The sequence below is a fragment of the Dendrobates tinctorius genome, unplaced genomic scaffold, assembly GCF_039654945.1.
Source record: "Dendrobates tinctorius isolate UK_male_01 unplaced genomic scaffold, ASM3965494v1 ptg000076l, whole genome shotgun sequence".
NCBI classification, from domain to species: Eukaryota; Metazoa; Chordata; class Amphibia; order Anura; family Dendrobatidae; genus Dendrobates; species Dendrobates tinctorius.
This window is the reverse complement of record NW_027361744.1, coordinates 3,699,795-3,727,612: the sequence shown is the minus strand read 5'-3', so window position 1 is coordinate 3,727,612 and position 27,818 is coordinate 3,699,795.

The window sequence follows — 27,818 nt, the reverse complement described above, 5'->3', positions numbered from 1 at the left end:
GCTAAATAATTTATTTAGAATAATTAACAGAGCATAAATGCTAAATGCAAGTTACAGCAGACATAAACACAATATAGCAGTTAATAAAGTTTTTATCTGTATAAAACATGTAGTTTCTTTGCTTTCCTTTCACAAATAGAATGCATAGTAAACAGCAAACTCTCCATTTACATAATATGTATGCCCAGATAAGGTTTTGCATACAATAAGTGCCCAGAGTAAACTGCTGAATATAAAGTGCATAAGTGCCTTGTATCAAATAAGCCTGGTAGGCGTTAAGTGTACACAGAGTAAAAACTGTCTATGCAAATTCCAGAGTAAGATACAAGGACTGCATTAGAAAGTAACAACTTACATGTGCTGTGTATGTCGCTGTAAAACCTGCCGCCCCTACGCGCGTTACACCGCAGCTTCCTCAGGAGGCGTGGTTTACAAGTGCCCCGGATCTAGTTTATATAGTGCGGTCAACCAATAAACCGCTTTCCCTAATAAAGCTTGTAAAATTCAGGACCTGCGCTGTAGTGTCCACAATGACGTCAATAGTATCCAGTTCTAAACGTCCACAGCATTATCGGCGCATGCGCTGTTGAGTCCCCACTATGTACAGCGAGTCTATCATCAGCATGAAAGCGGCTCAAGCTGCAAAACAGCCAGAGACAGCCACATACCAGACTGAGCACGTCAGAAGGCTCCTAGGGAGGACTGAACTGGGCATGCGCTCAAGTGAGGAAAAGAAAATAAAATAATTATGAAGAATAATAATCACTATTTAAAGTGATAGCAAGTGTTGAAAGTGAGGGGATAAAACATAATGATGCTGAAATAATTATAGCGGTGTGTATGAACCATTAAAGTGAATATGCCTGACATAGAGTGCAAAGGCACACACATATGTGTCAATTATAAGCACACTATGCAAGCAATAAAATTTTTTTAACAATTAGCATAATGTGTATGCAGGCTATATGAAAGTGTATGTGCATCATATAACTATAACAACTATATATCATGTCTCTGTTAAAAAACAAATGTACATAAAAATAACACATGGCATTCAATACATACATCAAATGTCATATATCATAAAGTAATTATACACACAATTATGTATAATGAATAATACATAGCACAAATATACAAAGAAAATTGTGAAAAAAATAAAAAATGAGTGAAAAAAATATAAATAAAACAAAAATGTAAATGAAATAAACAAAAAAAGAAAAAATGAATAAAAATGTGAACAAATAACATGAAATATTGAAGACCCAATGGGTACGAAAAGAGCCGTAGATTTCTTGTGAGAGGAGTGTTTCTTCATAAAATCTTGAAATGCCCTCAACAATGAATTCCATGCCAGATCATATATTGCGATGCGAAGATAGAGAACTGGAGTATAAGCACAGGAAAAAATAATTAAAAACAGAAAACTAAAACCAAGACTAAAAAGATACCCATACGATTTTTACAGAAAGGACCCAAAACCATTACTCTCATACAATCATGTTTTTTTTGCTACTGTATATAGGAGGCTATGTGCAGGCTCATACTGTATATAGGAGGTAAACACTGCATTCAGGAGGCTATATGTGGGTGCTCATACTGTATATAGGAGGCTATATGCGGCCTCATACTGTATATAGGAAGCGATGTGCAGGCTCATACTGTATATAGGAGGCAATATGCGGCCTCCTACTGTATGTAGGAGACTATGTGCAGACTCATACTGTATATAGGAAGCGCTGTGCAGGCTCATACTGTATATAGGAGGCTATATGCGGCCTCATACTGTATATAGGAAGCAATGTGCAGGCTCATACTGTATATAGGAGACTATGTGCAGACTCATACTGTAAATAGGAGGCTATATGTGGCCTCATACTGTATATGGTAAGCGATGTGCAGGCTCATACTGTATATAGGAGGCTATACGCGACCTCATACTGTATATAGGAGGCTATATGCGGCCTCATACTGTATATAGGAAGCGATGTGCAGGCTCATACTGTATATAGGAGGCAATTCAAAAGAAGGAAATATCCAGCTACAGATCCAGGGAAAAATTGTTAAAAATAAAAAATAAAGGAGAGCGATAGTGGCACCTGTGTAAAAGGTTTTGTAACTGCTGCGACTCTAGACCAGACCAGGTCTAGCCGACCAGAGTATAAGCCGAGGCACCTACTTTTGCCACGAAAACCTGGGTGAACTTATTGACTTGAGTATAAGCCGGGTGTGCATTGACCACTCATCCCTACCGTGGTATGCATGGTTCCCCCGTCCCTGTCATTGTCTGCATGGCTCCTTATCCCCTATCTTTGTATGTATGATTCCTGTTAAGAAAAAAAACCATCCTATTAACCTGCCTGCGCGCCGTCGGTGGCACTGCATCTTGTTCCAGCCATATAACACGGATAATTCTTGGTAATGACAGTGAATATTTAGAACATTCATTACTGTGCACATTATACACATTATACATTCCTGCAGCTCCGTGGCGTAGCAACTGTTTGTGGAGCCCGGGGCGGTCGAAAAATTTGCCGCCCCTTTGGTCGTTGATATTCCGGAAGCATCCGAAGAGCCCACACTACACTCAAAGATCTAATTTTTAGTCTACTACTAACTCTGCTGTTATTATTTCTAAATTTCTAGACTTTCATCTTCTTGCAGTTCTCTATATATATGTATGTATGTATCAGCTTGATGACCCTACTGAACCGCCACCACTGCCCTGCATAGAGCCGCACCATAAAACAGTGTAAGGAGACCCACGTGTCCTCCCCCTGCACAGACCCAAAGTACACTCCATACAGAGCCCTCATGTTCTCCCCTTGCACAGCCCCCCATGTACCCCCCTGCACAGCCCCCCATGTCCTCCCCTGCACAGCCCCCATGTCCTCCCCTGCACAGCCCCCATGTCCTCCCCTGCACAGCCCATGTCCTCCCCTACAGAGCCCCCCCATGTCCTCCCCTACAGAGCCCCCCCAAGTCCTCTCCCTACAGAGCCCCCCCATGTCCTCCACTGCACAGCCCCCATGTCCTCCCCTGCACAGCCCCCCATGTCCTCCCCTGCACAGCCTCGCCATGGTCACCTATCTGCACAGCCCCCCAATTCCCAGTATCCCTCCCCCCCCTCACCTGCCGGTTGCCGGCTCCGTTCAGCAGCGGCGTGCTCTCCCCGGCCTCCTCCAGCTGCTCCCGGCTGGACCACGACACCCTGTTGGCCACATTGGCCATGCTCCGTGCTGTGCGGCCGCTCCGCTCGCTGTTTGGACATGTGACAGCCGGAGCCTCGGCAGATCCCACGGTCATGTGACTGCCAATCTACAGCGCTGCAGCGGGGTCATACCAGGAACGCACGCCTGAGGCATGACGGGTAATGTAGTCCTACAGTGTTACCATAGCAACACGGCTGCTGGGGCCTTTCCTAAAAGCAGCCGAGGAGCTGTCATGCTGCCGCGCCGCCCCCACACATGTGACGCCTGGGGCGGACCACCTCCCCCACGCTACTCCAGTGCTGCAGCTATGGGTCCCTGTTATCAGCCATTCATAGGCCAGGACCAGCCCTCCACATAAAGGGGACACAATTATAACACTGAGCACAATAGTCAGGGGGCCCGTGAGACCACCCCCTGACATCAGCAGAGACCTGTGCAGTGGCTGAAGAGTTAACCAGCCCTCGGGAATATGCAGAGCTTCATTATACATCAGTGCCAATGTTCACTACAGGACTGGCATTGTATTCATGAATCAGATGGCTCAGGATGAACTCCAGGCAAGTATCAGAGACTCCACAGCGGAAACTCCAGATCTCATCCAGGGCTTCCTGGTGCCTGATCAGTAGGCAATGAGGTCCCTGTATCCACAATGATCCTTGGAGAAACAATTGTCCAGCAGACCCAGCACGCCCTATAACTGGTAAAACCATCCTTTTTACCTCCCTGGTGGCTTTGCAGCTCGTTCTGGCTGCCGGAGCCTGCAGCTCTTCCTGACGAGTGATCACGTGGTACTGATCATTAAGGTAATGAATATGCGCTCCACGCCTAAGGTAGCGGAGAGGCGTACAGGCATGTGAGTATGGTGTGCTGGAAACTGGTGGCCTCTGTTACCTGCTGCTCCCCTCCTCTGCCGGCTTTCTGGGACCGTGACTCGTCTACAAGACAAGGGGGGTGTAATGCAGGGCTGAGGTGATGCAGCAAATAAACAGGAGAACACAGCGGGGTGCAGTCTTTACGCTTTTACTCACATTTTGAGTTGCAAACCAGGGCACTGAGTACAGATGGTAATGGAGATCCAGCCAGCCTGGAAGCAATTTAGGATCCACTAAGCCAGATGGGTTGGAGGCCTCCTTTCTGCGCTGTCCCATGAGGTCTAAAGCTATGCTCAACATGCAAAACAGAAGCCGCGGAGACACCATCACGTGTTTCTCAACGCAAGCAATGACCATCCAGGTCTTTGTCCGGGAAGGAACAACCACGGGAAGGGCAGTCTCCAATGAAGGAAACCACCTATGCCAAAACATGGTATCCATCCACATACAGCTGTTTCGGGGTATTGCCCCTCATCAGTGTGGAGTAGGAAACTGGCTGGTAGGAGCAATGCCTAGTAAAAAGACTATGAAGAGGAGGATGAATGAACTCATGGAGATCAACATCCGACACTGCGGAGACACCATCACGTGTTTCTCAACGCAGTGATTCTAGAGCACTGCCCCCATCCCTTATGGGAAATATGCAAAACATGCAAAACAGAAGCCGCGGAGACACCATCACGTGTTTCTCAACGCAAGCAATGACCAGCCAGGTCTTTGTCCGGGAAGGAACAACCACGGGAAGGGCAGTCTCCAATGAAGGAAACCACCTATGCCAAAACATGGTATCCATCCACATACAGCTGTTTCGGGGTATTGCCCCTCATCAGTGTGGAGTAGGAAACTGGCTGGTAGGAGCAATGCCTAGTAAAAAGACTATGAAGAGGAGGATGAATGAACTCATGGAGATCAACATCCGACACTGCGGAGACACCATCACGTGTTTCTCAACGCAGTGATTCTAGAGCACTGCCCCCATCCCTTATGGGAAATATGCAAAACATGCAAAACAGAAGCCGCGGAGACACCATCACGTGTTTCTCAACGCAAGCAATGACCAGCCAGGTCTTTGTCCGGGAAGGAACAACCATGGGAAGGGCAGTCTCCAATGAAGGAAACCACCTATGCCAAAACATGGTATCCATCCACATACAGCTGTTTCGGGGTATTGCCCCTCATCAGTGTGGAGTAGGAAACTGGCTGGTAGGAGCAATGCCTAGTAAAAAGACTATGAAGAGGAGGATGAATGAACTCATGGAGATCAACATCCGACACTGCGGAGACACCATCACGTGTTTCTCAACGCAGTGATTCTAGAGCACTGCCCCCATCCCTTATGGGAAATATGCAAAACATGCAAAACATAAGCCGCGGAGACACCATCACGTGTTTCTCAACGCAAGCAATGACCAGCCAGGTCTTGTCCGGGAGAGAACAACCACGGGAAGGGCAGTCTCCAATGAAGGAAACCACCTATGCCAAAACATGGTATCCATCCACATACAGCTGTTTCGGGGTATTGCCCCTCATCAGTGTGGAGTAGGAAACTGGCTGGTAGGAGCAATGCCTAGTAAAAAGACTATGAAGAGGAGGATGAATGAACTCATGGAGATCAACATCCGACACTGCGGAGACACCATCACGTGTTTCTCAACGCAGTGATTCTAGAGCACTGGCCCCATCCCTTATGGGAAATATGCAAAACATGCAAAACAGAAGCCGCGGAGACACCATCACGTGTTTCTCAACGCAAGCAATGACCAGCCAGGTCTTTGTCCGGGAGAGAACAACCACGGGAAGGGCAGTCTCCAATGAAGGAAACCACCTATGCCAAAACATGGTATCCATCCACATACAGCTGTTTCGGGGTATTGTCCCTCATCAGTGTGGAGTAGGAAACTGGCTGGTAGGAGCAATGCCTAGTAAAAAGACTATGAAGAGGAGGATGAATGAACTCATGGAGATCAACATCCGACACTGCGGAGACACCATCACGTGCAAAACAGAAGCCGCGTTGCTTGCGTTGAGAAACACGTGATGGTGTCTCCGCGGCTTCTGTTTTGCATATTTCATAGGCATTGCTCCTACCAGCCAGTTTCCTACTCCACACTGATGAGGGGCAATACCCCGAAACAGCTGTATGTGGATGGATACCATGTTTTGGCATAGGTGGTTTCCTTCATTGGAGACTGCCCTTCCCGTGGTTGTTCCTTCCCGTACAAAGACCTGGCTGGTCATTGCTTGCGTTGAGAAACACGTGATGGTGTCTCCGCGGCTTCTGTTTTGCATGTTTTGCATATTTCCCATAAGGGATGGGGGCAGTGCTCTAGAATCACTGCGTTGAGAAACACGTGATGGTGTCTCCGCAGTGTCGGATGTTGATCTCCATGAGTTCATTCATCCTCCTCTTCATAAAGCTATGCTCAGTCCTCTGTTCCTTACGGTTCTTTAGTCCTTGCCTGTATGGCAGGCAGCTTGAGCCTTTCACAGGTGTCACTCCTTCGTGGTGGCTCTGGCCAATGGCGGATCTTAATAGGGGCGGATGGGGCGGTCGCCCCGGGCCCAAGGGCAGGGGCAGGGGCAGGGGCGGGCTGGGCCAGGTGGCAGAGAGGCAAATGCCCCCCGGACCGCTCCCCCAGCGCCAGTACAGGGCCGGCCGTGCCCTGTGCTGTGACACCGCCGGCAGCAGATAGCCGCCCGCATCACATTCTATGAGGGGCCGGGAGCTGTGCACGGCCGTCACCTTGACGGCTGCTCAGCTCCGGCTCCCTCCGGCTGTACTTCCGGGTCAGATGTCGGGCGTGCGCGATGACGTCATCGTGCACGCGCCGACATGTCCCGGAGGATGCTGAAAGCAGAGGCGCTGCTGGGGAGCGAGCCGGCTGTGAGGTAAGTATGGGGAACTTTTTTTATTTATAAAATGAATTAAATGGGGGAGGGGGTGAGTGGGTGCAGTACACAATGAAGGGGGGGTGACTGGGGCCTGTATATGATGAAGGGGGGGTGACTGGGGCCTGTATATGATGAAGGGGGGGTGACTGGGGCCTGTATATGATGAAGGGGGGGTGACTGGGGGCTGTATATGATGAAGGGGGGTGACTGGGGGCTGTATATGATGAAGGGGGGGTGACTGGGGGCTGTATATGATGAAGGGGGGGTGACTGGGGGCTGTATATGAAGGGGGGTGACTGGTGGCTGTTTATGATGAAGGGGGGTGACTGGGGGCTGTATATGATGACGGGGGGGTGACTGGGGGCTGTATATGATGAAGGGGGGTGACTGGGGTTGTACAGGATGAAGGGGGTGAGTGGGGGCTTCACAGGATGAAGGGGGGATGAGTGGGGGCTTCACATGATGAAGGGGGGTGAGTGGGGCTGCACATGATGAAGGGGGGGTGAGTGGGGCTGCATATGATGAAGGGGGGGTGAGTGGGGCTGCACATGATGAAGTGGGGGATAAGGGGGACTGCACATGATGAATTAAGGGGTAAGGGGGACTGCACATGATGAATTAAGGGGTAAGTGGGACTGCACATGATGAATTAAGGGGTAAGTGGGACTGCACATGATGAATTGGGGGTAAGGGGAACTGCACATGATGAATTAAGGGGTAAGTGGGACTGAACATGATGAATTGGGGGTAAGAGGGACTGCACATGATGAATTGGGGGTAAGGGGCACTGCACATGAAGTGGGGGTAAGGGGGACTGCACATGATGTGGGGGTAAAATTAACTGCACATGATGATGGGGGAGTGGGGCTGCACATGAAGTTGGGGGGGAAGGGGACTGCACATGATAAAATGGAAGGGGGGATAAGGGGCTGCAAATGATGAAGCGGCACTGCAGATGAAGTGAGTGGGTGATAGGGGACTGCAATGGATGAAGTAAGGGGACTTCAAATTAAAGTGGGGACATTAAAGTGGATCCCCTATGGCCAGGATCACGTTGGGCGATTTTGTGCGTATTGGCCGTAGGCCTACAGCTTATGTGCAACGTCTTTTTAGGCCATGTCCACACGTGGTGGAATGGTGGCGGGTTTTCCGTATGGACCCGCAGCAAACCAAGTGCTGCGGTCCGTACGGCTGTCAATTCCCGCACGGGGACCGCAGCGCTCAGGTGGGAAGGGGGGTACAGGGGCCCAGGTTTTATGAACAGCCCCGGGCCCATAGTCCACTTAATCCGCCACTGGCGCTGGCTCTGGTATGCTGCTGTGCGTTCAGGTGTGTGATGGGGTCAGGAGGCCGGCAGTCTCCTGCCCTCCGGATTTGGCTGCTGGAACTGTTGTACCCGTGCAGCCACGGACTCTGGCGTCCAGTGTCAAGCCCTCTTCGCTGGGGTGAGCTTGGTCACAGCTCCAAACTTAATGTGTATGGCGGTGTAGCACTATAGCACCTTATATTACTGGGTCATATTATAGTCATTTATATCTTGGCATATTTTAGTATACGTAAACTTTCATTTGTATTTATCCCTCATATTTTGCAGTACTCTGCAATTCATCCATAGCACTGCAGTACTTTTTGTAGAACATTATTTCTTGGTTATACTTGTATATTCATTTATTTTCAATGTGCATTGTATGTTTTGTCCTCTAGCACTTTATAGTACTGAATCATTTACAGTGGATTTAATTCTATATCTTGCAATACTTTTCACTTTTGCACAATTTTTGTTTTACAGCACTATAGCACTTTTTAGTGCAATTTTTAGAATATTATGGTAGTACTTTTCACGATATTATTGTCTACACTATATATTTAACTTACACATTATTAATAGAAAGTTTTTTGAGCGATATATTTTAGCACTTAGCATTTTTTTTTACATATTTTTTATTTATTTTTTTCTGGTGCTGATATTATACAAATTTTGGCAAGATGTATTGATTTATTTATTGTATGTATTCAGATTTTATATTTTAGCACTTAGCACTTTTTGATATATATTTTTTATTCTATTTTTTGTGTTTATATTATACTAATTTTGGCAAGATGTATTGATATATTTATTATTCAGATTTTTATGTCATCACATTATAATTTGGTATACAATATATATATTTATAATTTTGGCTTTCCATCATTTTTTCATGCTGGATCCGTTTTTTCTCAGACTTGTATTAGTGACAGATTGTGACGGATGGCCACACGTTTCATCCGTCGTTCAACGGATCCGTCAGAAAATCTCTGTCCGTCGGCCGGAGACAAGGGACAGATGAACGTTTTTTGTGTACGTTGAAAAGTCGGATAGCGACGGATTCCGTCTTTTAAAACTGAGCATGCCCGGAATCATTTTTCTTCCTTTATTTTAACCCCTGCGGCTGCTTTTTCTATTCTGGCACAAAATCCCTCTCTCTCTCTCTCGCTCCAGAATTCTGTTTCTTTAATTCCTACAGCAAGGCTGCTACAACGGATCAGTCATAAAAACGGGTCCAGTGCATCAGTTTTTTGCAATATACGCAGGATCCGTCCACTTGACGGATCTGAACACTTTGACGGATTGTGACTGATTGCAAAAGACTGGAGTGTGAAAGGGGCCTTAAGAAGCGAGATGTGGATGAGAAAAGGCGGTGGATCCGTTGCCAACCGTTAATTGAAGGAATCCGCCAACGGATCCTCCTTTTTATACTGAGCATGCCCGAATGAATGTCCTTTCATGATATTTAACCCCAAATCCCATTCTGGCAGCTAAATCTCTCTCTCTCGTGAAACAGGCCTTACTTTAAATTTCATGCACTAGCGTCTAAAGCGGATCCGTACAAAAAACAGATCCAGTTGCATCCGTTTGCCACAAAACGTAAACGGATCCGTTTTTGCACACTGGCGGATTTTGACTAACGCCAGAAAACTGAAGTGTGAAACAGGCCTAAGAGAAAGAAAAGACTCAATCTGAGAAGAGGTCACCTATAAGGTACCAGGATGTACATTTTTAGCGATTGGTACTGACTGCGTCTCATCAGTACTATGGTTCCTGTATAGTCCACAGTCTGATAAAGACTGATAACTCCCAGCATCTCCTTACCATTGTTAAGGACATACTGGGAGTTGTAGGTTCATGAGATACAAATGTATATGGGCCTGACTTAGAAGGATTCAGCTCATCAGTTATTAATCACATGATGTCATATACCTAATGGAAAAGGGAAGAATTAGCTGGGTAGAAATGCAAAATGGGCGCCTTCGGCTTCATCTGCCTTGGGCACCCAAAATACTTTGTTTCGGCCCTGGTAACGGATAAAGCAAAATCCTACATGACCTATCAGTGTTCTACGATTTGGGTTGAGGACACTTATTGTATGTGGGCTGGTGAATTTTGTGTGCCAGGGCTGCTTTTTAGTCCCAACTCGGCCCTGAATCCCCTCGTGTATCTGAATGGGAGGAAGAGTGTGAACTTGTGCTAATTGTGCAGTCACACTTTGTCATCTCTGCTCCGTCCTGTCTTCCAGCGCAGGGTTAAATTGCTCTGACTTCATATCTGGCTTCATGGCTTGATCATAGATGCTGGATCCTGATCCCCAACAAAATATCACCAACCGAAGATTGTGAAAGAAACACACAAAACACTTTTATTGGATGTTAAATTGACCGAATTTTATTCCAAATCTCATCATTATTATTTCTTTCAGTGTCTGAAATTTAGAATCAGCCAATTACTATGAAAGAGACACTGAAAATGGCAGAACCCCCGACTCACGAAGAATCGTCCTTCAGCACTCAGGAGGGGAAAACCCCCAGTGGTGGAAACCTCTAGGGAACCATGGCTGCAGGACTGCCCTTCCCTTGGGCTTAGAAGGTTAGTGCCAACATGTAACAGCAAATTGTACCTGAATTTGTACATTGTGTCATATTTGTTTTGGAGAAGCCTAATGCGACCTCTCCAGGCCGTACACATAAAGTGAAGGCGGCCAGTACCGGACGTGAGGGAGATCTGGCTGCAACATCTGTCACCCCATTGATCTGGCTGGCTAGGCGGTATGGCTGATCTGGCTGGCTAGGCGCTATGGCTGATCTGGCTGGCTAGGCGGTGTCCCCTTCCTCCCATTGTGGAGTGATGAAGCTCCAGGTCTCCATACACATCAAGTATGGCTCCGTCTACGGCTGAATGACTTGTGGTTCTGGAATCTTCTCCTGCATCATAGATGCATGTGTTTATGACATCAGCGCAGTTGCCATAGTTATCACAGGTGTTTTATACTGTGGTTTCATTGGCTAGGAAGTCCCTCTCAGTGTTCCAAAGAATTAACCCTTGAATGACTGGTATTGTGCCTTTCTCCAGAAGCCTGTAAAATAAACTTGTCACTAGACAGGACCATTATCATTATTATATTTTAAAGTTGCCCCAACCAAAGTTTAATAAGTGAGCGCATCTAGAGTTGATGTGTAACAAGCGCAATCATTCCATTAAGCCCTACTAAATGCATAAATGCACAATATGAGAACAGAGCAGTCTCATAGAAAATTAATGATACCAAGGTAAATGCAGTTAGATATGGGATGCTATATAGGGGCTCATACTGTATATAGGAGCTATATGGGGACTCACACTGTATATAGGAGGCAATATGGTGGCAAACACTGTATTCAGGAGGCTATATGTGGGTGCCCATACTGTATATAGGAGGATATATGCGGCCTCATACTGTATATAGGAAGCGATGTGGGCTCATATTGTATATAGGAAGCAATGTTCAGGCTCATACTGTATATAGGAGACTATATGTGGCCTCATATTGTATATAGAAGGCTATATGTGGCCTCATACTGTATATAGAAGGCTATATGCGGCCTCATACTGTATACAGGAGGCTATGTGGGCTCATACTGTATATAGGAGGCTATATGCAGCCTCATACTGAATATAGGAAGCGATGTACAGGCTCATACTGTATATAGGAGGCTATGTGCAGGCTCATACTCTATATAGGAAGCGCTGTGCAGGCTCATACTGTATGTAGGAGGCTATATGCGGCCTCATACTGTATGTAGGAGGCTATATGCGGCCTCATACTGTATGTAGGAGGCTATATGCGGCCTCATACTGTATGTAGGAGGCTATATGCGGCCTCATACTGTATGTAGGAGGCTATATGCGGCCTCATACTGTATGTAGGAGGCTATATGCGGCCTCATACTGTATGTAGGAGGCTATGTGCGGCCTCATACTGTATGTAGGAGGCTATGTGCGGCCTCATACTGTATGTAGGAGGCTATGTGCGGCCTCATACTGTATGTAGGAGGCTATGTGCGGCCTCATACTGTATGTAGGAGGCAATTCAAAAGCAGGAACTATCCAGCTACAGATCCAGGGAAAAATTGTTAAAAACAAAAAATGAAGGAGAGCGATAAAGTGGCGCCTGTGTAAAAGGTTTTGTAACTGCTGCGACTCTAGATACCAACCACAAGGAAATCGAAAGGATTATAAATATTTGTGATAGACTCACGCTGAAAAAACCAAAATGTGGGAGAAAAGCTAGTCACTTATTAATGAGACAAATAGAAGAATATTTAATAGGTAAAACCTGACAAGAATAAACAATAAACTGCAGTCCCCAATCGTGGGGATAAATAGCTGAGAAATAAATTGTGATTAGTATATCTTAATGAATATATTGCAACTCGCCCAGTACAAAGCTGTGAAAAAAATGGTAGTTAATGGAAATAGTAAGTATTGCACTCAGTTGATTAACCAAGGAGAGATGGCATGTACCCGAATAGAATTCTCCTAGAAGTAAAGGGTTAATATGTACATAGAACACAATTGGGTGAAAATATTAAATGGTCATAAACAATATGTCCCGGACCTGAAGAAAGAAGCTGAGTTTTCCGAAACGCGTTGGTTTCGGCCCTTTTTGCCACCCGTACCTCCATCTAGCAGCAGTTACGCGGCACCACGTGATCCACCGCGTCACACAGGTCCTGCTCCTACTGCACATCTGCCAGGACTCAGCTATTGACCAGAGTGACCGGATCCCTGCCGACAGCTGGAGCGCAGGAGCGCTGGTCTCACACTACACCTCGGCATATCGCTGCATCTCCCAGGTCCGACCTTTACTGCACCAGCCAGAACGCAGTCACTGGATTCTACACAGACCATCGGAGGTATTGTGAGTAGCAACACTCACATACAACTACAGTATATATGGTGAAATCACCATGTACTGTTCAGCGCGCTATTTCACAGGGCATGAGCCCTCCACTCATTGGAGAAAGTACTTGGTGTATCCGTCATCGGCCGGGGCAGCTCTCCCCACGGCTATAGACATTGGACTATTTTATGAATGCAGGTTTATACCAAGCATTAACTATGGACTAAGGATATAATCACACTCTTTATGCCGGGACATATTGCTCATGACCATTTAATATTTTCACCCAATTGTGTGTTCTATGTACCTATTAACCCTTTACTTCCTGCCGCTTTTATTTGCAGCCTCTAGGAGAATTCTATTCTGGTACATGCCATCTCTTGGTTAATCAACTGTTTGAGTGCAATACTTAATGGAAATAGTAACTACCATTTTTTTTCACAGCTTTGTACTGGGCGAATTGCAATATATTTATTAAGATATACTAATCACTATTTATTTCTCAGCTATTTATCCCCACGATTGGGCTAACTGCAAATTATTGTTTATTCTTGTCAGATTTTACCTATTACCGTATATACTCGAGTATAAGCCAACCAGAGTATAAGCAGAGGCACCTACTTTTGCCACGGAAAACTGGGTAAACTTATTGTCTTGAGTATAAGCCGGGTGTGCATTGACCACTCATCCCTACCGTGGTATGCATGTTCCCCCGTCCCTGTCATTGTATGCATGGCTCCTTATCCCCTATCTTTGTATGTATGATTCCTGTTAAGAAAAAAAACATCCTATTTACCTGCCTGCGCGCCGTCGGTGGCACTGCATCTTGTTCCGGCCATATAACACGGATAATTCTTGGTAATGACAGTGAATATTTAGAACATTAATTACTGTGCACATTATACACATTATACATTCCTGCAGCTCAGTGGCGTAGCAACTGTTTGTGGCGCCCGGGGCGGTCGAAAAATTTGCCGCCCCTTTGGTCGTTGATATTCCGCAAGCATCCGAAGAGCCCACACTACACTCAAAGATCTAATTTTTAGTCTACTACTAACTCTGCTGTTATTTCTAAATTTCTAGACTTTCATCTTCTTGCAGTTCTCTCTCTATATATATATATATGTATGTATGTATTAGCTTGATGACCCTACTGAACCTCCACCACTGCCCTGCATAGAGCCGCACCATAAAACAGTGTAAGGAGACCCACGTGTCCTTCCCCTGCACAGACCCACAGTACACTCCCTACAGAGCCCTCATGTTCTCCCCTTGCACAGCCCCCCATGTCCTCCCCTACACAGCCTACCCATGTACCCCCCCAGCACAGCCTCCCATGTTCTCCCCTACACAGCCTCCCCATGTACCCCCCCTGCACAGCCCCCCATGTCCCTCCTACAGAGCCCCCATGTTCTCCCATACACAGCCCCCCCATGTCCTCCCCTACAGAGCCCCCCATGTCCTCCCTCTACAGAGCCCCCCATGTCCTCCCCTGCACAGCCCACCACGTCCGCCCACTACAGAGCCCCCCCATGTCCTCCCCTGCACAGCCTCGCCATGGTCACCTATCTGCACAGCCCCCCAATTCCCAGTATCCCTCTCGCCCTCACCTGCCGGTTGCCGGCTCCGTTCAGCAGCGGCGTGCTCTCCCCGGCCTCCTCCAGCTGCTCCCGGCCGGACCACGACACCCTGTTGGCCACATTGGCCATGCTCTGTGCTGTGCGGCCGCTCCGCTCGCTGTTTGGGCATGTGACAGCCGGAGCCTCGGCAGATCCCACGGTCATGTGATTGCCAATCTACAGCGCTGCAGCGGGGTCATACCAGGAATGCACGCCCGAGGCATGACGGGTAATGTAGTCCTACAGTGTTACCATAGCAACACGGCTGCTGGGGCCTTTCCTAAAAGCAGCCGAAGAGCTGTCATGCTGCCGCGCCTCCCCAACACACGTGCGCCTGGGGCGGACTGCCCCCCCACGCTACTGCAGTGCTGCAGCTATGGGTCCCTGTTATCAGCCATTCATAGGCCAGGACCAGCCCTCAACATAAAGGGGACACAATTATAACACTGAGCACAATAGTCAGGGGGCCCGTTAGACCACCCCCTGACATCAGCAGAGACCTGCGCAGTGGCTGAAGAGTTAACCAGCCCTCAGGAATCTGCAGAGCTTCATTATACACCGGTGACAATGTTCACTACAGGACTGGCATTGTATTCATGAATCAGATGGCTCAGGATGAACTCCAGGCAAGTATCAGAGACTCCACAGCGGAAACTCCAGATCTCATCCAGGGCTTCCTGGTGCCTGATCAGTAGGCAATGAGGTCCCTGTATCCACAATGATCCTTGGAGAAACAATTGTCCAGCAGACCCAGCACGCCCTATAACTGGTAAAACCATCCTTTTTACCTACCTGGTGGCTTTGCAGCTCGTTCTGGCTGCCGGAGCCTGCAGCTCTTCCTGTCGAGTGATCACGTGGTACTGCTCATTTAGGTAATGAATATGCGCTCCATGCCTAAGGGAGCGGAGAGGCGTGCAGGCATGTGAATATGGTGTGCTGGAAGCTGGTGACCTCTGTGACCTGCTGCTCCCCTCCTCTGCCGGCTTTCTGGGACCGTGACTCGTGTATAAGCCAAAGGGGGTGTTTTCAGCACAAAAAAAGTGCTGAAAAACTCGGCTTATACACAAGTGTATACAGTAAATATTCTTCTATTTGTCTCTTTAATAAGTGACTACCAGGCCCGGATTGGCAATATAACCAACCGGGCATTTTCCCGCTGGGCCGCTGTCATGTGGGCCGCGGGCGGCAGCGCCCGAACATCTGGCCGCTTGCCAGCTGCTGCGGCCACTGTTGCTCCTGCCGCCGGCCCTCTGTGGGCACGGCGGTGATAGATTCAAGTTCCTCCCACACTGCAGGGAGATAAGCCGCCACGCCCCCCCACGCACCCCATCCTCGCCATAGCATGAGACCCCCTCCCCCCCGCAGCCACTCACAGCGTCGCACTCGCTTGCCTGCTCGCTCTGTTCGCAGGACCTGTGATGAGATCACAGGAGGGGAGGAGTCAGGGGGTCACATGATCAGGAGCCTTTGTCCAGACCCCCGATCATATCACCCCTGACTCTGCCCCTCCTGTGACCTCATCACAGGTCCTGTGCGCTCAGCCTTGCCTCTACCGTCTGCAAGACTCTGCTTTGCTGTTGTCATGGTGCTGGTTGAGGTAAGTATGTGTGGGGTCAGGATTTACAGTGTGGATGTAGCGGAGCCGTGTGTGTACGAGGTGTACGGAGCGGAGCCGTGTGTGTACGAGGTGTACGGAGCGGAGCCGTGTGTGTACGAGGTGTACGGAGCGGAGCCGTGTGTGTACGAGGTGTACGGAGCGGAGCCGTGTGTGTACGAGGTGTACGGAGCGGAGCCGCTTGTGTACAAGGTGTACGGAGCGGAGCCGCGTGTGTACGAGGTGTACGGAGCGGAGCCGCGTGTGTACGAGGTGTACGGAGCGGAGCCGCGTGTGTACGAGGTGTACGGAGCGGAGCCGTGTGTGTACGAGGTGTACGGAGCGGAGCCGTGTGTGTACGAGGTGTACGGAGCGGAGCCGTGTGTGTACGAGATGTACGGAGCGGAGCCGTGTGTACGAGGTGTACGGAGCGGAGCCGTGTGTACGAGGTGTACAGAGAGGAGCCGTGTGTGTACGAGGTGTACGGAGCGGAGCCGTGTGTGTACGAGGTGGAGCCGCGCGTGTATGAGGTGTACGGAGAGGAGCCGTGTGTGTACGAGGTGGAGCCGTGTGTGTATGAGGTGTACGGAGAGGAGCCGCGCGTGTACGAGGTGTACGGAGAGGAGCCACGAGTGTACAAGGTGGACGGAGTGGAACCGTGTGTGTATGGAGTGGAGCCATATGTGTACGGGATGTACGGAGCGGAGCCAAGTGTGTACAAAGCATACGAAGCGTGCTTTTCCCACGGACACAGGAGTACACGGCGGAGCCCCGAGGAGCATTTTAAAACACACACATGACGTTCCACCTGAAGTGATGTGCTGGAAGCTGACCGGAAATGAGATAATTTCTTGAGGAGATTGTGACGGAACCAGGAATGCTTCAGATCCATCACCGTGTTCTCCTCCGACAGCGCAGACAGCAGGATCGCCTTGGAATCGGGGATGCCGGCCATGTGAGCGGATCATGATAGGTCCTGCACCGGGAGGCTCAGGTGGGCACTACAATGGGAGCCGGGCTGCTATAGTATCTTTGTAGAATCTTTCTTTATTTCTTTCTCTCTTTTTCTTTCTTTCTCTGTTCTTTCATTCTCTCTCTGTTCTTTCTCTCTCTAATCTTTCTTTTTTCTCTCTGTTCTTTCTTCCCCTCTTTCTTTCTTTTTCTTTCCTCTCTTTCTCTCTGTTCTTTCTTTCTTTTCTTTACTTCTTTCTTTCTCTCTCTGTTCTTTCTCTGTCTCTCTCTGTTCTTTCTTTCTTTCCCCTCTTTCTTTCTCTCTGTTCTTTCTCTGTCTCTCACTGTTCTTTCTTTGTCTCTCACTGTTCTTTCTTTCTTTCCCCTTTCTTTCTCGCTCTCTCTGTTTTCTTTTTTCTCTCTCTCTCTGTTTTCTCTCTTCCTTAGTGCCAGTCAGTGTGCCCATAATGCCAGCCACTGTGCCCTCAGTACCAGTCAGTGTGATCAGCAGTGCTAAATGGGTGCGATTAGGTGTGGACATGGGTGTGACTAGTTGTGAAATGGGTGTGGTTGGGCGTGGCCAAAATTTACAGCGGCGCGCCGCAGTCTTTGTCCATCTTTCCCTTCTTCAAAAGTTGGGAGGTATGATAGGGGCGGCTATGACCAGGGGGTCTGGTTGCCCAATAGAGAGCAGTTCTGCCAGGAATTCTGTAATCATGCATACAAAAGGGGACAGCGCTTTGGGAGGAGTACTGTACCTAAAAGCAATAAATAGGACTGAGCTGAAATCCTGGGCACAGCTGTGACTACATGTTATATAGTTGTGTTAATCTCCTCTCACTTCTTGTAAACTACAACTGTACAAAGATATTATATAGTCACCATGTGACTAGTGGGCCTATGTAACTTCAAATGCCAGGGCTGAATTTTAGTCCCAGTCCGGCCCTGGTGACTACCTTTTGTCCCACTTCTTGTTTTTTTGAGTCTATCAAATATTTAAAAACAAAATATATATTGAAAAAATGTTCAAAAAACCATAAAGAAAATGATGTGTCAGACTTTCTCTTGATGAAATGTATCACTCTGCGGTGGATTAGGCTGTGAAGCTGGTGAAAATACCGGGAGGAGAGGGCTTCAGTGACATGACTACTGAAGACGGAAACACCCTTCAGCAAGTGAAGAAGAGGATGAGGAACAGTTTGAACAACGGGTTTAAGAAGAGGAGGAGGTTGGCCTAACACTTGATCGACTTGTAATCATGGTCATAATGGGCAATGTACTTCATCGATTGGCAGAGGAATAGGACCTCCGTATGGTTCTTAAGAAGCAGAGTCATCTCTCCATGACTATGTTCATCACTCGAACAAGAGGTTGGTTACGCATTTAGTGGTATTAAAAGTTACGGATGAGGCTGAAGATACTACTGCCACACCTGAAGAAGCTCCTGATGAAGTGGTGCCAATAGGAGAGCTGTAATGCTCTTCCATGCTGTGCAGTACAGTACTGTACATTCATCCCATTTTCATCACCTTCAATCATCAGTACTACACAGCTAATTCATCATCTTCATCATGTAGAATTTGTAGTAGTGTAGTAAGTAGTGTTTATAAAAAGGTGCAAAAGGTTAATAAGGAACGGGGCCGACTAATAAGGGACTAGTAATGGTAAATAAGTGTGTGGGAGGGGTTTGTAAATCCTTAAAATATATAAATGCTAAAATAAATGTAAGTTTCTTACTTGGTGGATTTTCAACTATCGTGTTGGAGGTTTAGAATGTAATGCCCGCGATAAGTGGGGGATCATTGTGTAGGATTGCTGTGGATTATATTCACTTTTTGCAGTGGTTTTGAGGCTCTTTTTAAGGCAGATTCCAGGCAGAATTTAAAACCAATTGGGGGCAATATGAAAATAACACCTGACACCAGATAAAAAGGGGAGAAGTTGACTCAATCTTTGCAATGTTTGTCTCTGTGCCACACTAAGCATGGAGGACATAAAGAAAAAATGAGAACTGTGAGGACTTGAGAACTAAAATTGTTGAAAGATATCAACAATCTCAAGGTGGGGCGTGGCTATGCCGTGATCGGGAGAGGACGCTGGCTAGGAGAGCTCCTCATCATCCTGCTGGATCCTGGACCCTATATAAGATATAGTTTGTGACGCCACCTGTGGTATTCGGCAAGGGATAGCCGACGCTGCTTAAAAAGACCGCTGAGGCTGATGGTGATGCAGCAGAGTTGGTACAGCTCTCCACAGGTGGAGCTAAGTCCCAGGGCAATTATATTATAAAAGATAGTGATGATGGATGTAATGCAGTGCTGAGGTGACGCAGCAAATAAACAGGAGAACACAGCGGGGTGCAGTCTTTACGCTTTTACTCACATTTTGAGTTGCTAACCAGGGCACTGAGTATAGATGGTAATGGAGATCCAGCCAGCCTGGAAGCAATTTAGGATCCACTAAGCCAGATGGGTTGGAGGCCTCCTTTCTACGCTGTCCCATGAGGTCTAAAGCTATGCTCAGTCCTCTGTTCCTTGCGGTTTAGTCCTTGCCTGTATGGCAGGCAGCTTGAGCCTTTCACAGGTGTCACTCCTTCGTGGTGGCTCTGGCTCTGGTATGCTGCTGTGCATTCAGGTGTGTGATGGGGTCAGGAGGCCGGCAGTCTCCTGCCCTCCGGATTTGGCTGCTGGGACTGTTGTACCCGTGCAGCCACGGACTCTGGCGTCCAGTGTCAAGCGCTCTTCGCTGGGGTGAGCTTGGTCACAACTCCAAACTTAATGTGTATGGCGGTGTAGCACTATAGCACCTTATATTACTGGGTCATATTATAGTCATTTATATCTTGGCATATTTTAGTATACGTAAACTTTCATTTGTATTTATCCCTCATATTTTGCAGTACTCTGCAATTCATCCATAGCACTGCAGTACTTTTTGTAGAACATTATTTCTTGGTTATACTTGTATATTCATTTATTTTCAATGTGCATTGTATGTTTTGTCCTCTAGCACTTTATAGTACTGAATCATTTACAGTGGATTTAATTCTATATCTTGCAATACTTTTCACTTTTGCACAATTTTTGTTTTACAGCACTATAGCACTTTTTAGTGCAATTTTTAGAATATTATGGTAGTACTTTTCACGATATTATTGTCTACACTATATATTTAACTTACACATTATTAATAGAAAAGTTTTTTGAGCGATATATTTTAGCACTTAGCATTTTTTTTTACATATTTTTTATTTATTTTTTTCTGGTGCTGATATTATACAAATTTTGGCAAGATGTATTGATTTATTTATTGTATGTATTCAGATTTTATATTTTAGCACTTAGCACTTTTTGATATATATTTTTTATTCTATTTTTTGTGTTGATAATATACTAATTTTGGCAAGATGTATTGATATATTTATTATTCAGATTTTTATGTCATCACATTATAATTTGGTATACAATATATATATTTTTAATTTTGGCTTTCCATCATTTTTTCATGCTTGATCCGTTTTTTTTCTCATAGACTTGTATTAGTGACAGATTGTGACGGATGGCCACACGTTTCATCCGTCGTCCAACAGATCCGTCAGAAATTCTCTGTCCGTCGGCCGGAGACAACGGACAGATGAACTTTTTTGTGTACGTCGAAAAGTCGGATAGCGACGGATTCCGTCTTTTAAAACTGAGCATGCCCGAAATCATTTTAATTCCTTTATTTTACCCCTGCGGCTGCTTTTTCTATTCTGGCACAAAATCCCTCTCTCTCTCTCGCTCCAGAATTCTGTTTCTTTAATTCCTACAGCAAGGCTGCTACAACGGATCAGTCATAAAAACGGATCCAGTGCATCAGTTTTTTGCAATATACGCAGGATCCGTCCACTTGACGGATCTGAACACTTTGACAGATTGTGACTGATTGCAAAAGACTGGAGTGTGAAAGGGGCCTTAAGAAGCGAGATGTGGATGAGAAAAGGCGGTGGATCCGTTGCCAACCGTTAATTGAAGGAATCCGCCAACGGATCCTCCTTTTTATACTGAGCATGCCCGAATGAATGTCCTTTCATGATATTTAACCCCAAATCCCATTCTTGCAGCTAAATCTCTCTCTCTCGTGAAACAGGCCTTACTTTAAATTTCATGCACTAGCGTCTAAAGCGGATCCGTACAAAAAACAGATCCAGTTGCATCCGTTTGCCACAAAACGTAAACGGATCCGTTTTTGCACACTGGCGGATTTTGACTAACGCCAGAAAACTGAAGTGTGAAACAGGCCTAAGAGAAAGAAAAGACTCAATCTGAGAAGAGGTCACCTATAAGGTACCAGGATGTACATTTTTAGCTATTGGTACTGACTGCGTCTCATCAGTACTATGGTTCCTGTATAGTCCACAGTCTGATAAAGACTGATAACTCCCAGCATCTCCTTACCATTGTTAAGGACATACTGGGAGTTGTAGGTTCATGAGATACAAATGTATATGGGCCTGACTTAGAAGGATTCAGCTCATTAGTTATTAATCACATGATGTCATAGACCTAATGGAAAAGGGAAGAATCATAGAATCATAGAATCATAGAATCGTAGAGTTGGAAGGGACCTCCTGGGCCATCTGGTCCAACCCCCTGCTCAAAGCAGGATTCGGTAAATCATCCCAGTCTGATGTCTGTCCAGCCTCTGTTTGAAGACTTCCATTGAAGGAGAACTCACCACTTCTCGTGGCAGCCTGTTCCACTCATTGATCACTCTAACTGTCAAAAAGTTTTTTCTAATATCTAATCTGTGTCTCCTCCCATTCAGTTTCATCCCATTGCTTCTAGTCTTTCCTTGTGCAAATGAGAATAAAGTTGATCCTTCTACAATGTGACAGCCCTTTAGATATTTGTAGACAGCTATTAAGTCTCCTCTCAGTCTTCTCTTTTGCAAACTAAACATTCCCAAATCCTGCAACCTTTCCTCATAAGACAGGGTTTGCAGACCGGTCACCATTCTGGTCACTCTTTTCTGAACTTGCTCCAGTTTGTTGATGTCTTTTTTAAAATGTGGTGCCCAAAACTGGACACAATATTCCAGATGAGGTCTGACCAAAGAGGAGTAGAGGGAAATAATGACTTCACGTGATCTAGACTGTATGCTTCTGTTAATACATCCTAGAATTGCATTTGCCTTTTCTGCTGCTGCATCACACTGTTGACTCATATTCAGTCTGTGATCTATTAGTATACCCAAGTCTTTTTCACATGTGCTGTCACTTAGCCCTATTCCTCCCATTCTATATATGCTTTTTTCATTTTTATTGCCCAGATGTAGTACTTTGCATTTCTCCCTGTTAAAAACCATTCTGTTAGTTGCTGCCCACTTCTCCAGTTTATTTAAATCTTTTTGAATCCTCTCTCTCTCTTCTCTAGTATTAGCTATCCCTCCTAGCTTTGTGTCATCAGCAAATTTAATCAGTTTACCCTCAATTCCTTCATCTAAATCGTTGATAAAGATGTTGAACAATACAGGGCCCAGGACAGAGCCCTGTGGTACCCCACTTGACACATTCTTCCAACTGGATGTGCAGCCATTTACGACCACTCTTTGGGTCCGATCACTAAGCCAGTTATGAATCCACCTAACAGTTGCCTTGTCCATTCCATACTTAGTCATTTTTTCAATAAGGATTGTATGAGAGACTTTGTCAAATGCTTTGCTGAAGTCAAGATATACTATATCTACAGCATTTCCTTGATCCACCCAATCAGTAATACCGTCATAGAAGGAAATTAAATTAGTCTGACATGACTTATTAGTTACAAACCCATGCTGACTCTGTTTAACCCCTTCCTGACATGAGACGTACTATCCCGTCCACGGTACCCGGGCCCGTATGACCGGGGACGGGATAGTACGTCTACCGCGATCAGCGGCGCCCACGTGGTGAGCGCCGCTGATCGCGGCCGGGTGTCAGCTGATTATCACAGCTGACCCACGGCACAATGTGTCAGGGGCGGTCACGGACCGCCCCCGACACGTTAACCCCTTGCACACCGCGATCAAACGCGATCGCGGTGTACCGGGAGTTAAAGGGAAGCATCGGCAGGGAGGGGGCTCCCTCCGTGCTTCCCTGAGCCCCCCACGGCAGCGCAATGTGCAGCGCTGCTGCGGGGGGCTCCTTTCCTCCAGGCCCCCGAATCCAAGATGGCGACGGGGGCCTTCGGGGGCCTGGGGAAGCTGGCTTCCTCAGTGCCTGCAAAGCGCAGGCATGAGGAAGCCTTGTGCACTGCCTGTGACAGATTGCTGATCTGTCACAGTGATCTGTGATGTGACAGATCAGCGATCTGTCACAGGACAGTGATGTCCCACCTGGGACTATGTAATAAAGTAAAAAAAAAATTAAAAAAAAGTGTAAAAATAAATTTAAAAAAATCGCCAAATAAATTAGTAAAAAAAAAAAAAAATATTCCCCAATAAATTCATTTTTTGAAAATAATAAAAAAAAAAAACGATAAAAGTACACATATTAGGTATCTCCGCGTCCGTAACGACCTGCCCTATAAAACTGTCCCATTAGTTAACCCCTTTAGCGAACCCCTTAAAAAATAAAAATAAAAAACGAAGCAAAAAATAATGATTTATTATCATACCGCCAAACAAAAAGTGCAATAACGCGCGATCAAAAAGACGCATATAAATATCCATGGTACCGCTGAAAACGTCATCTTGTCCCGCAAAAAACAAGCTGCCACACAGCATCATCAGCGAAAAAATAAAAAAGTTATAACTCGCAGAATAAAGCGATGCAAAAATAATTATTTTTTATATAAAATAGTTTTCATTGCATAAAACCGACAAAAACATAAAAAAACGACGTAAATGAGGTATCGCTGTAACCGTACTGACCCGAAGAATAAAACCCCTTTATCAATTTTACCGCACGCGGAACGGTGTAAACGCACCCCCCCCAAAAGAAATTCATGAAACGCTGGTTTTTGTTCATTCTGCTTCCCAAAAATCGGAATAAAAAGCGATCAAAAAATTTCACGTGCCCGAAAATGGTACCAATAAAAACGTCAACTCGTCCCGCAAAAAATAAGACCTCACATGACTCGGTGGGTCAAAATATGGAAAAATTATAGCTCTCAATATGTGGTGATGCAAAAACTATTTTACAATAAAAAGCGTCTTTTAGCGTGCGACAGCCGCCAAACATAAAAACCGCCATAAATAGTAAATCAAACCCCCCGTTATCACCCCCTTAGTTAGGGAAAAATAATAAAATTAAAAAAATGTATTTATTTCCATTTTTCCATTAGGGTTAGGGCTAGGGTTAGGGCTAGGGGTGTGTTGGGGTAGGGTTGGGGTAGGGTTAGGGCTAGGGTTAGGGCTAGGGCTAGGGTTAGGGCTAGGGTTAGGGCTAGGGTTAGGGCTAGGGTTAGGGGCGTGTTGGGGTTCGGGTTGGAGTTAGAATTGGGGGTTTCCACTGTTTGGGCACATCAGGGGCTCTCCAAATGCAACATGGCGTCTGATCTCAATTCCAGCCAATTCTGAGTTGAAAAAGTCAAATGGTGCTCCTTCCCTTCCAAGCTCTGCTATGCGCCCAAACAGTGTTTTACCCCCACATGTAGGGTAGCAGCCTACTCAGGACAAATTGCAAAACAATTTTTGGGGTCCAATTTCTCCTGTTACCCTTAGGAAAATAAAAAATTGGGGGCAAAAATATCATTTTTGTGGAAAAAAATGATTTTTTTATTTTCACATCCGAGTGTTATAAACTTCTGTGAAGCACTTGGGGGTTCAAAGTGCTCACCACACATCTAGATAAGTTCCGTGGGGGGGTCTAGTGTCCAAAATGGGGTCACTTGTGGGGAGTTTCAATAGTTTAGGTACATCAGGGGCTCTCCAAACGCACATGACACCCGCAGACCATTCCATCAAAGTCTGCATTCCAAAACGTCACTGCTTCCCTTCCGAGCCCCGACGTGTGTCCATACAGTAGTTTTCTCCCACATATGGGGTGTCAGCGTACTCAGGACAAATTGGACAACAACTTTTGGGGTCCAATTTCTCCTGGTACCCTTGGGAAAATAAAAAAATGGTGACTAAAAGATCATGTTTGTGGAAAAAATACGAATTTTTTATTTTCACGCCCGGGCGTTGTAAACTTCTGTGAAGCACTGGGGGGGTCAAAGTGCTCACCACACATCTAGATAAGTTCCTTGGGGGGTCTAGTTTACAAAATGGTGTCATTTGTGGGGGGTTTCCACTGTTTAGGTACATTAGGGGCTCTCCAAAGGCAACATGACACCCGCAGACCATTCCATCAAAGTCTGCATTCCAAAACGTCACTACTTCCCTTCCGAGCCCCGACGTGTGCCCATACAGTAGTTTTCTCCCACATATGGGGTAGCAGCGTACTCAGGACAAATTGGACAACAACTTTTGGGGTCCAATTTCTCCTGGTACCCTTGGGAAAATAAAAAAATGGTGACTAAAAGATCATGTTTGTGGAAAAAATACGAATTTTTTATTTTCACGCCTGGGCGTTGTAAACTTCTGTGAAGCACTGGGGGGGGTCAAAGTGCTCACCACACATCTAGATAAGTTCCTTGGGGGGTCTAGTTTACAAAATGGTGTCATTTGTGGGGGGTTTCCACTGTTTAGGTACATTAGGGGCTCTCCAAAGGCAACATGACACCAGCAGACCATTCCATCAAAGTCTGCATTCCAAAACGTCACTACTTCCCTTCCGAGCCCCGACGTGTGCCCATACAGTAGTTTTCTCCCACATATGGGTTATCAGCATACTCAGGACAAATTGGACAACAACTTTTGGGGTCCAATTTCTCCTGGTACCCTTGGGAAAATAAAAAAAATGGTGACTAAAAGATCATGTTTGTGGAAAAAATACGAATTTTTTATTTTCACGCCCGGGCGTTGTAAACTTCTGTGAAGCACTGGGGGGGTCAAAGTGCTCACCACACATCTAGATAAGTTCCTTAGGGGGTCTAGTTTCCAAAATGGTGTCATTTGTGGGGGGTTCCACTGTTTTGGTACATCAGGAGTTTTCCAAACGCGACATTGTGTCCGATCTCAATTCCAGCCAAAAACGTCAAATGGCGCTGCTTCCCTTCCGAGCTCTGCCATGCGCCCAAATAGTGGTTTACCCCCACATGTGGGGTATCAGCGTACTCAGGACAAATTGCACAATAACTTTTAGGGTCCTGTTACCCTTGGAAAAATAAGAATTGAGGGTGAAAAGATCATTTTTGTGGAAAAAATATGATTTTTTAATTGTATGGCTTTATGTTATAAACTTCTGTGAAGCCCATGGGGGTTCAAAGTTCTCACCACACATCTAGATAAGTTCCTTAGGGGGTCTAGTTTCCAAAATGGTGTCATTTGTGGGGGGTTTCCACTGTTTTGGTACATCAGGGGTTTTCCAAACGCGACATGGTGTCCGATCTCAATTCCAGCCAAAAACGTCAAATGGCGCTGCTTCCCTTCCGAGCTCTGCCATGCGCCCAAATAGTGGTTTACCCCCACATGTGGGGTATCAGCGTACTCAGGACAAATTGCACAATAACTTTTAGGGTCCTGTTACCCTTGGAAAAATAAGAATTGAGGGTGAAAAGATCATTTTTGTTGAAAAAATATGATTTTTTAATTGTATGGCTTTATGTTATAAACTTCTGTGAAGCCCATGGGGGTTCAAAGTTCTCACCACACATCTAGATAAGTTCCTTAGGGGGTCTATTTTCCAAAATGGTGTCATTTGTGGGGGGTTTCCACTGTTTTGGTACATCAGGGGTTTTCCAAACGCGACATGGTGTCCGATCTCAATTCCAGCCAAAAACGTCAAATGGCGCTGCTTCCCTTCCGAGCTCTGCCATGCGCCCAAATAGTGGTTTACCCCCACATGTGGGGTATCAGCGTACTCAGGACAAATTGCACAATAACTTTTAGGGTCCTGCTACCCTTGGGAAAATAAAAATTGGGGTGAAAAGATCATTTTTGTGGAAAAAATATGATTTTTTAATTGTACCGCTGTACGTTATAAACTTCTGTAAAGCCCTTGTGGGTTCAAAGTTCTCACCACATATCTAGATAAGTTCCTTGGGGGGTCTAGTTTCCAAAATGGGGTCACTTGTAGGGGGTTTCCACTGTTTAGGTACATCAGGGACTCTCCAAATGTGACATGGCGTCCAATCTGAATTCCAGCCAATTTTGCATTGAAAAAGTCAAACGGCGCTCCTTCCATTCTGAGCTCTGCCATGCGCCGAAACAGTCGTTCCCCCCCACATATCAGGTATCTGCGTACTCAGGACAAATTGCACAATAACTTTTGCAGTTCAATTTCTCCTGTTACCCTTGGTAAAATAAAAAAAATTGAACCTGAAGTATTTTTTTTATGAAAAAAAGTTAGATGTTCATTTTTTTTAAATATTCAAAAAAATTCCTGTGACGCACCTAAAGGGTTAATAAACTTCTTGAAT